The sequence below is a fragment of the Mycteria americana genome, chromosome 12 (genome assembly GCF_035582795.1).
Source record: "Mycteria americana isolate JAX WOST 10 ecotype Jacksonville Zoo and Gardens chromosome 12, USCA_MyAme_1.0, whole genome shotgun sequence".
Lineage (NCBI taxonomy): Eukaryota > Metazoa > Chordata > Aves > Ciconiiformes > Ciconiidae > Mycteria > Mycteria americana.
In genome coordinates this window covers 1,238,780-1,249,665 of record NC_134376.1, presented here as the reverse complement: position 1 = coordinate 1,249,665, position 10,886 = coordinate 1,238,780, and positions in this window count along the sequence as shown.

Sequence of the window (10,886 nt, the reverse complement as noted above, 5' to 3'; positions counted from 1 at the left end):
CTCCATCGTGACTGCCTGATATGTCTTATCGTCTTGTTAGCAATTAATATTAGCATGGTAGAAATTGCTAATATGTGATATACAATAATTAGAATTTAATTTAATTGCCCAATAGCTGTTAAACTCTGCATACAAATGCGGCTTCCACTCCCTGGGTTACAGAGAATGGCACAGGAGGAGAAAGCCATCCCTGAGAAACGGGCGAGGCCAACGCAGCCCAGCTGAGCTGCAGGGAGCCCGCTGCAGGGCAGCCCCAGCAAGGGCGGGTTCCCCGCTCCAGGCTGATGGGCGAGGCTGGGCACCGGCAGAGCAGCAGCGCTGGGGTGCCGAGCCCACTGCCGGGGGCGGGAGCCGAGGGGAGCGCGGATGGGCTGGGGTCAGACCAGGCAGCACGCGATGCTCAGATGTGCCTTATTGCAACAGAGGATGAAGCCTTTCCTCCTGCATCTGGGTCTCGGGTGAGATTGGAAAGAGATGTTTCTCCTGGCAACAGCAGAATGCTTCATGTATACCTGCAGGTACCAAAAAGAGAAAGAAAAAAAGAGGGAACCAAAGAGCGTTTCCCAGGGGTCGGTGCCACCCGCACCCGCGCAGGCTGTGCTCTGCGGTCGGTGCAGCGGAGGGGTGAGGCCGCGCGTCCAGGAGAGAGGGGCTGGGCAAAGGGGACCGCGTCCTGCAGAGCGGTGGCTCTGTGACAGGCTCTAGGGCACGGGGTGGGTACCAGCTGCACGCGATCCCAGTGATGCTGCGGCTAATGAGATTCCTGGGTACCAACAGGGAAATACCAAAGCAGTAGGCACAGAGATTGTTGGTTTTGTACAGCACCAGTGTGACCAGTAACGTCCTGTGGCCAGTGCTGGTGTCTGCACTGCCAGCGAGGTGTTAACAAACTGCAGAGTCCTGGCAGGAGCTACGGGAGCTGCTCGAGGTCTGAAAATCTGCCACAGAGAGAGATTAAAGAGGCGAGCCTATGTATCTTGTCGAAGAGGGGGTTAAAAGATCACTTGGTTGTGGTCTCCAAGTACCTGTGCGTGGACGTTTTTGATAATGGATGGCATAACAAGTTGTTTAACTGAGACAGATTTAAGCTGAAAATAAAACACACATTTTAAAAAAGGGGTGAAATTATTCTGGGAACAATTTACCAAAGGATACATAGAAGGTTTTAAAATGAAGGCTACAAATAATGCTTGATTTCTGCTTGCCCTTTCTGAGGGTGGCGTAGCGATCGCAGGGGAGGCTCGTGGGTCCGCACGGCGCGGTCCTGCTTCTGGTGGCGCAGAGCCGTGCTGGGGGAGAGAGGAGGCCCGTGCCTCGGGGGGGGATAGGGACAGGCAGGGTTTACCCGCAGGGTACCCTCACACAAGCAGCGGTTCGGGGGGGGCAGAAGCCCCCGAGCCCCCCGCGCAGGGGCGGCTGAGAGCCCTGGCTCCGCAAGGTGACACGAGTGCTGGCGTGGTGAGCGACCCCGCAGCGTGTCCTGGAGTGCTCCCACCAGGCCCTCAGCTCGCACATATTTATTCCCTTTTTTGAAGCGTAAGCGCAGAAGGAAAAGTACCTGCGTAGAAAGAGCTGGATGAGGCCGTTATCTCTAAGGGATTAACGGCTGCTGGTGACTCAGAACTAAGATGACTCAAAGAAAGGCAGCGTCCAAGGGATAAAGTCGACCACCACGGTCCCATCATCAGCCAATTCCACAAACTCAGCACTGTCTCCTGAGTGATTAGTGCAAGCGCGCAGGGAGTTTGCAGAGGAGAAGCGCTCCATTTTGGCTCTCCATCTCCTCAAACTTGGCATCTGTATCTTGTGATAGCTGCTGTGCACAGCCAGCCAGGCCTGGCCGGGGCTGGGAAAGGAGGGCTCGAGAGGATAGAGAGAAGAGGCCTTTGATCCCTCTAATTAACTCTGATTTAAAATGTATTATGAAGCTGAGAATTAGTAAGAAAGCTGGGGTTGCTTTGATGTGCGTGGGTGGATGCGGCCAAGAGGCTGCACAGAGGGCTTAGGGCAGGCGGGAGAGGTTTGAGGCAAGGCCCTGGGAGCAGAAGGGGCTGATGAGCACCGATGGGACGGGCCCGCTGGTGCTCCACCGGAGAGCCCGGCAGCAGCGCGGCCGCACCGGGCAGCGGTGCGGAAGCTGCCGAGATCCCGGTGGCCGTGGCCCGGCAGCATTTGCTCCGAGGGCTCTGAGGCCGCAGCAAAGCCACGGCTGCTCCGTGCGACGGGACCCCCGCGTTCTCTGCGCTCGCCTGAACGAGGGCACCGGGCAAGGCCGCGCGCGTGGGGCTGCCTCGTGCCTAAAGCGTTACTGACTTTGCTGCTAGATGTGACTGGGTGTGCTAACGAGGGGACGCTTCCCGCCCTTCCTCAGGGAAACAACCACCGCAACAGGCACCGGCACTTCTCCCGGCAGCAGCTGCTCCAGCAGCCGCTCGCAGGGACCGCCGGTGGCTGCGGACCCCCGGCCGCTGAAGGACCGGGGACTGCAGCGAGCGGCAAGCCTGGGGGTCACCCACGAGCGCACGCCCACCCGCAGTCTGGGGGCTTCTGCAGCTGGGAACGGCGCTTGCCCGGATGCTGAGCCCCGAGCCCCGCGGGGCCCCGGCGCTGCCCCGCCCGCCGCCGCCGGTCCCTATCCCGGTGCTAAAATGACCTCTAGTGGCAGGCGGGCACCGGGGCCGGCCGGCGGGCAGCTGGCTGCGGGAGGGAGGGAGGCTGGGGCGGGGCGGCAGGAAAACTCGTTTTATTTAAAAAAAACCCAAAATTAAAAAAAAAAAAGGGGGCAAAGCGCGACCCCCTTCTCCGTTGCTTTCCAGTTGCTGCCGAAATTCTCCCGCTGCCCGGGTTGGGGAGCCGACAGGAACACCAGCTCCGTGAACCATGGCTCCTCTTTGTTTGCCCCAGTGCCACGGTGACTCTGGAGCCTACTGAGGGCGCTGCCAGCGGTGGGGCTGGCTGTTGGTTGCTTTGCTGAGGAGCATTTTGGCGTACATTTATCTGCTCAAGTAGCACCAGCCTGTTCTGGGTAAGACTGCCCGGCTCCCCTCCTGCCAGCCAGGCCCCTGGCAGGCGGAGGAGGTGGACAGGCACCGTCTCCCCCAGGGCCTGCCTGGGCCTCAGCTTGGCTTTGGGCAGTTGCAAAAGTCCTTCCCCAGGACTGCTGCGATGCCAGCGAAAATGAGGTGATGGGAAGAGCTGCCATGTGTCCCAGCGCAGGCACGAGAGCCACAAGGGCTGGTATTGACCAGCAGCGTGGTGGGAGGCACGGCTCCGTCCTCAACTGGGTGCAGAAGTGACCCTGCCCGTGCAGGAGGCAGGCAAGGGCCCTGCTCGAGAGTGCAGACTCTGAACTGAGGGGTAACAGATATTTTGCATTACTTCATGATTGCTGTTGAAGTGCCAACACCTTTGCCTGTCCCTCTTCCCGGCACCACGGCAGCCTCGAGTCTCAGACTGAAATGCCTGGGCTAAACATGGCAGGTCTGGCCAGCTCACGCTGAGAACGCTCTGGGTGGCTACCTCCATCTTCTGAACGTTGCACTGTAATGGTGCTTTATGGGAGAAGCCCAGGAACCTGTACTCTGGACCTTTAGGCTCCTCCACGCTTCGGAGAGGCCTTCACTCGCACAGCACCTTCCACCCGCTGGGGCTCCCCCCATCAGGGCCATGGCAAAGCTCTGTGGGCAGAGGAACAGGCAGAGGTCCTGCCTCGGGGCACGGAGGAGGTAGGCAGGCAAAACCCTAAAGCGAGAGGTAAACCCAAAACCCAGCCCATGGAGGGTCCAGAGACATTTTCTTCCCACTGCTGAAAGCGTTTGGAGCAGGGACAGACCCAAAGTGAAGGTCTTCTCCTGGCCGTGGGCTGCCATCCTCCGGGCTCAGCGGGGCTGCAAGCCCCTAAAGCCATTTCGTGCTGCTGCCGTTGCTGGAAGGCATCAGGCTCCTTCTTTCACGAGGTGGCAATGGCGAGTTAGTTTTGCCTTTTCTTTCACTGAGCAGGAAAATTAGTGACTCGAAATTCGTTCAGCAGCAAGGTCACCCCTGGCGTTCTCCACGCTGAGAGCAGGGATGAGATTCAGAGGGGGTGCCGAGCAGCGTCAGTGACGGTGGGATAACGAGCCGGCGTTTCCCAGAGCCAGTGGATTCCCCGGAGGAAGGCAAGGCGTCCCCGCCAGCGGTGTGATCCCTCTCTGCGCCCGCGATTCCGGGCGCAACAAGCTGGCGGGAGGGCTGGACTCTGCCGGGCTCGGCAGAAATGCTGTGTGCTTGCCTTCAGACTGAGTCCTCTACTCCGCTGCTTGGCCGGTGGTCGGGTCGCAGAGGTCTGCACTGCAATGCCAGACCCAGAGGTGGGCACATCTCACGGCATCATTTTGGGGTAGGATCAAAGGAGAAGCCTCTGCAGAGGAGACCTCGCTTTAAGCTGGGGTCGCGCCCCAGGGAGAGCACGGTCCCGACAGGACAGGCTCCGCTGTGGGGTGCACGGTGCCGGGACCGTGAGTCTTGCACGCTTTCAGGCGTGAGCAGCAGTGGTCCCAGGGCAGGCTTGTTAGGGGGAAACTTGCTGATGAAGTTCTTTATATGGCTTTTATGAATTCTTGGATAAATTAGCTCTGATTATTACAGAAAAAGTTACTTTTACTCCAGAATACTGTTCATGCAGGGAGGAATTGTTTGTCCTGCTGTACCTCTCCTGATTCATCTTGTGACAATGGCAAACCCCTGCTGAGGAATGAGCTCTCGCCTTCTTTCTGACTCGTTGATAGGGTCAATTTTCTTCTCCTTAGTACGAAGGGTAATAAATTCAGACATCCATGTAAATTCATGACAAAGGGTGGCCAGATTTAAAATTGCTGGCCCTCGCACTGGAGAGTTTCACCGTTTTACTTCTGTCCGTCATGGCTCACATCTAGGGTTTTTTATACTTTTATATTCCTGTGAACACACTGGCGTGGTCCCCCCAGGGTTCGCGTGGGCTCAGGCGGGCTTGGCCCAGAACGGGCCAGGCGCAGGGGAGCGGGGCTGCGCTGGCACCCGGGACTGAGCCACGGCATCGTCTGCCCGGGCGCCCGCACCGCCGCTCCTCCCGGCTGCAGCGGGACTGCCCAGTGCTGAGAGCCACTGAAAACCGGGTCGACACAACTCCACTGGTCTTCTACACGGGCACGCAGGGTTTGCGGTGTGTGGAGGGTGTAAGCAGAGCTGTGGAGGGAGCAGCTCCCAGGATCTGCTGGCTCTCTTGGTAATTACAGGCTGGGGTTTTGCTTGTTTACTTCCTTGTTTGTTTGTTTCCCAAGACATAAAAGCAGGTTTCTGGATTTATTTTCTGTATTTCAGCACAACTTTTGCAGTTTCCCTCAACTTTAAATCCCTCAAGCCTAAGGGAGCTGGCAAACATCAGAAACTTGAAGTGGGTTGCAAATTGCGAGAGGACTTTGGAAAACAACTGAGGAAGCAAAGCAGATGGGCTGTGCCGGCGCTTGCAGACTTGTGCTGAAAGCATTTCCCAGGACACTAACACCCAGGCGTGCTCTGCCCAAGAGGACGGCTGTTGTGGCCAGGTTTCCACCGCGGGTCAGCTGTTGGTTCTGTGTTTCCATCCATTGTCCCGAGGAAAAATCCTGGAAATGTGCCTCCCTCCTTCCCTGCCTGCTTGTGGGAGGGTAATGGGGCTGGCAGCGTGCAGCAGCCTTGGTTTTCTCCCCGAACTTCTGTTATTTGGGGTTCAAACACCTGCAGTGCTGATAGGCAGGAATGATGCATAAAACATGGGCTTTATTAAGGTGCCAAAGTTTTATGAACAGAACTAGGAAAAAAAGGCAGCCTGGCTGTGGGAGTCCTGGGCTGGGTATCGCGGGGCAGCTGGGCCGGGCGATGCCCTCCCCGTTTAGGGGCTGTCGGTCTGTGCTGCTGGCTCGGCACCGCAGCAGAACCTCCCTTCGTCTTGATCTCACGATTGAATTGCTGAGAGGCTCCTTGCCTCTTCTGCCTCCTAACCCTCTGGTATTTAGGTGACATTTTTGCAAAGAGATGGAATACACGCCTGTCTCTCCCACAATGACATGGTCTAATGTTAAATGATTAACTTAAAACATGACAAAATGTCTTTTTTTTTTCCATTTAAAAAAAAAATCAAACCCTTTGCACAGTGCTACCCTGAGGGCACCCTGCAGGGCAGTGCGCTCTGGTCTTGCCTGCGGGCTGGTTGAGGGGATCTGTGCAAGCCCAGGTCTCAGCTGGCCGTGGGGCTCCTGGACCATGGGTGGGAATGTGCCACATGGTGACAGGAGGCTCTCCATGCCCATGAGAAGATCCTGACTCTACAGAGACCGTCACAGGGTGACGCAGAGCCACCAAGGTGTCCGAGTCCACCCCCACCCCCTGGACCTCCTGCAAGCAAGGCAGGGAGAGCCCACGAGCATCTTCAGCCAGGGCAGGACACTAACCACGGTAAAAAACACTATCTTAAGAAAATCCAAAGTATGGTTTTCTGAGCAGGGCACCTGGGAGGGGGCGGGTGTCCCCGAAAGGTGGGGGGAGCAATCGGCTCTGAGGTCTGGGCACACCGTCACCACGATGCTCCTCGGTGGGCGGCCAGGCGGCCCCTCCAGCCAGGGCACCGACGCCTGGGCACCGAAACTCGGAGGTTTCCCGGTCCCTAGATGGCAACTTGTGCCCAGCTGGAGATGGAGACGGGCCACTTGCTCACTGAATCCTCCAGCTGAGGAGGCCAAGACAAAAACATGGGTTTCGTTTCAGCCAGTAAAGCTGCCTGGGTGAAAGGAGCAGGGGCTGGGAAGGGAGAGGCTGCAGAGGGGTTTCCTGGGGAAGCCAAGCAGGAGCAGCGGAGGGATGAAAGGTGTCGTTTTCTCTGCGTCCAGGGGCTGCTTTGCACAGGTATAAAGTACCGGTGCCACGCAGGGTGGCAGGGAATTAGCAGTCCCAATTTATGGGCTGAGGGAGGTGTGATGCAGAGCCTGGGAACCCTCTGAAGCCGTCCGGCACTGCCATCTTACTCCTGTGCCTCTCAGCAGTTCTGGCGTTACAGACTTTCCTGTCTTCTACCGCACTTCAAGGCTTAATTAGTGTTTGAGAAGCAATCTACAGATGAAAAGCACAACCATGTAACAATCCCAAAAAGCAGGTTGGTCAGGAAGAGGCCTGACCCATAACGATGCTTTGCTGGATGTTTTCTGATGGCACTCATGCGTTAGAGCACGAGTTTCTGTTGCGCTGGGGTCTCAAGCAGGGACAGAGGCTGCCTGCCTGCAGCAGGGACATGGTCTGCCCCTGCAAACACAGCTAGGCTGAAATAAGTGTCTGCTACCATCCAGCTCCTGTGTGCCTCTGTGCAGTGACAGGACAAAATCCACACGAAATTTTCTTCCCCACTGCCTGGATGCCAGATTTCAGCAGAGGCATTGCATTTTTGTTCACGTGCTACGTTGCAAAAGAGCTGTAGGGACAAGTGATCCCAAAACATCTGAGCATTTTTGGTGATCTGCGAGAGCAGTACCCAATCTGTGGGGAGAGTTAAATCCCTCATTAATCTTGGGAAATACATACGGCATTGCCAAAAAGACCAAAGACGGTCCTGTGAAATCCAACTGCTATTCAGCGTCTTAGGATCTCTAGGTCCCTCTCCTTTGCCTGTAACCATTTCTTCTCCCTTTCACTTCACAAACTGCAGAACAGTTCCTTGCAGATATCCGTAATATTTATCAGCATTTAAAATAATAACTAACACCTTACTTTGGTCCCTGGGCCCATTCGTCCCAGCCAGTGCCACCCCAGAAGCCGTACATCAGCAGAGCGATGGTGGTGTGGTGATGGACAAGGCTGATACATCATCCAAGCGCTGGCACCCTGGTGCCCTGCTCCGTGCAGGGCTATCGCTCCGGTATAGATGGCTGGCTGGTGGTGCAGCCCTGACCATTACGAACGAGTCAGATGGATCCTAACCTTTAATGGATTGTCCTGGAACTGTAATGGATTTTTTAATTAAAAAGTAACTGGACAGTTTATGGGAGAGCAGGCAGAGACCGGTGGGTGAGAAGGCTCTGAGGAGCTTTAACAAAACCAGCTTCCACATCTGGGTAACTAGTTTGAACTCAGACAAGTAGATAATGGCGAAGCTGGGCAATCCACTGGGCAGCCGTGGGATAAAAGGAGCTTGCAGTATTTCTCCAGCTCCCAGGCGTGGGTACAAATGTCATGGCCAAGCTCCTTCTGCACTCTCCAGCAGAAGGGCCAGTGGTTCAATTAGGGATGTTGGCAGGGCACAAAATAAGAGAATTCTGCTTCTTCATCCCATAATTATTCTGTATTGTTCTGAGAATAACTGGAGGACTCACAGCTCCCCAGCTGGGCTATCAGGCCAGCACATTTCACACGTATTTGCCAGGTAGTGCCCCAAACCCCATTTTTCAGTCTTGAATCAGAACAATGGCACAGGATATTTATTAAAAACAAGAGGATGTGTGCTGATTAGCTTTGGTCTGTTTCTGGCAAAGTTCCTTCTAGTTACAGTGGCAAAGATAAGGAAAAGTCTGGATTTCTTTCTCAGCTGATACTATTGTCTTAGGAAAGAAATCTGGAGGGGTGGGTAGCCTAGGGCTGCTCTCACGAGGCGTGTGCCTCCCCCCCTTCGTGCTGCGCTGGCATTTGGGATTCTCCCTCTGCCCTTGCAAAGCCACTTCTCTCTTGGGAAGCTTTGGGAATCATGAAGGCAGAAGTTAGAAAGGTTCAGTGACTCCTCCCGGAAAACATCTCAGGGGTTAACAAAGGCCCATTGGGAAGCTCAGCCTCCTTTCTAACCCCAAAAGGTGCCCGAATGAAGAGCGAGCAGGTGATCAGGGCTCTGCGGTGCTCCCAGCAAGGGGGGTCTCTACTCCCTCTGCAAACACATTATCACTCCTCTGTTCTCATCAGCAGAACCTGACCCCAGGTTAATTGTCCTTTGTCTCTTACATGACAAAATCCCCTTCCCGTTCTCCCTTCAAAAAATTGTTTTTAAAAGTCCTCTACAAAACCAGAAAGATCCAACTCTGTGTGCTTTTATGCTTTGTAGCTGGAAAGGTGTGCTGCACAGACAGCTGGGGACGCCCACGGGAGATCCCGGCTGCACGCGGCTGGCTTAGATCCAGGATGGTCAGAGGTTTAAGCTTGTGGGTGAGAGAAAATCAACAGAATTGTACAGAAATCAAATCCCACAGCTACAATATGGAACCGGAACCAGCTCAAGTGAGGACCTCCTCACAGAAGACCACAACACCATATCCGGCTGCTGGCTTTGGCTTCACAAAGGAGTAGCACCAAAACCTTTTGGAGTCTTTGAAGTATCCTCATCATGCCCAAGGGACCAGACTTAGAGGTGGAGGAAAAGATCATGCGTGATTCATCCACTGCTCTGAGTTTTAATGCAGTATGCAGAGGATTATACTAAATTATGATGATTTGCTTCTTATTCTTAAAGTCTGTGAGCATTTGAGTGAAGACAGCCAGAGTTCAAGCAACTGTGGGAGTGCCACACTTGGGAAGTACATTGGTTTATGGCAATTAGCATAAATGGTCTGTGGATGTAAAGACTAAGATGGAAATTTGGTGAGTGTGATGTGTTGCCATCCCTGACGTGCTTACTGACTGTGTACAGATGTTGGCGTGCTGGTTCCAAGATCTGCTTTCTTCCTTTATTCAGCAATGCAGAAGTGCAGACATTTGCATGATATTCCTCTTGACTAATTAGATGCCTTCGTTTACCATCCTCCAGGCTCCAAGTTTTGATCATTGCACTCAAAATGTAGGAATTTGTCAATGGTAATGAGTTGGTGTGATGTGGTGGTGAGACACGGTTTGGTGTTGTCTGTGGTGTATGCACATGGAGCGTAGAGGAGCTAAGTAGAAGAGAGCAGGAGCAGATAAGAATCAGAGTTTTGGGTTTGGTTTTGTTTTGGTTTTTAAAGTGTATTAATGACATTGTCATTCTTAATTAAAGCTTAGCTTTGACCAGCGCCTGCCCACAGCAGCTGTGCTACCTCAGAAGCTGGACTGATGGCACAGAGCTGTGGAACCGTGACTTAGAGAGCAATGTGGATATTCCAGCAAAACTGGCCACGGGGGCTCTCGGCTTTGCAGGCGGTGATCTGGGCTCTCGCATCGCTCAAGCCCTGAGTACTCGTGGCAATGCAAGGTCCTCTTCTCTTGCACAGAACTCACAGCTAAAGTGAAAAAAAAAAAAAACAACCAAGTCGACTCTTTGCTCCTGCCAAAACAAACTGAAGAAGGAAATGCAAATACAAACCTTCCCACTATGCCAACCTGCTTATTTGCATGTCCTTTTAAACAGATTTGCTCGGGCGGCTCGGAAGCTATCAGCAATAATTCGTCCTTCCTGGTTTGGGGGGGGTCGTTTCTTTTTGTGTCATTCAGTTGTACGACAGGTACTTGGCAGACTCTCGGGAACAATTCTGTCTCAGCCCTCAGTCCAAGCGCTTGTGTATTTCAGAATTAAAGCAGCACAGACAACTGCGCCCAGCAAAAGGTGCAGTACAGCGCAGCAGAACTGTACGTAGATAAGCTGCTTCTAAATCAATAAAGTGGTAAATAAGATGAAGTTCCCTACACAGCTCCTAATAATCTGTAGTGGTGAAACACTGAAACTCCCTTGTAAAGCGAATAGTTTCTCTTTATTGCTCTTTTTTAACTAATGTGTGAGTATGACCTAAAATAGTGACAACAAAACTTGGGCAACTTACATTTTAGGTTGTTTTGCAGAACTTAGAGAACAATTTACTGCTGAATGCATTTGAAAGCAAAAGAGTTCAGAGTTACACGAGTAACTTCAAGCTACAAAAATAGTCTTGATGCCAACAGGTATGCAGAGAACA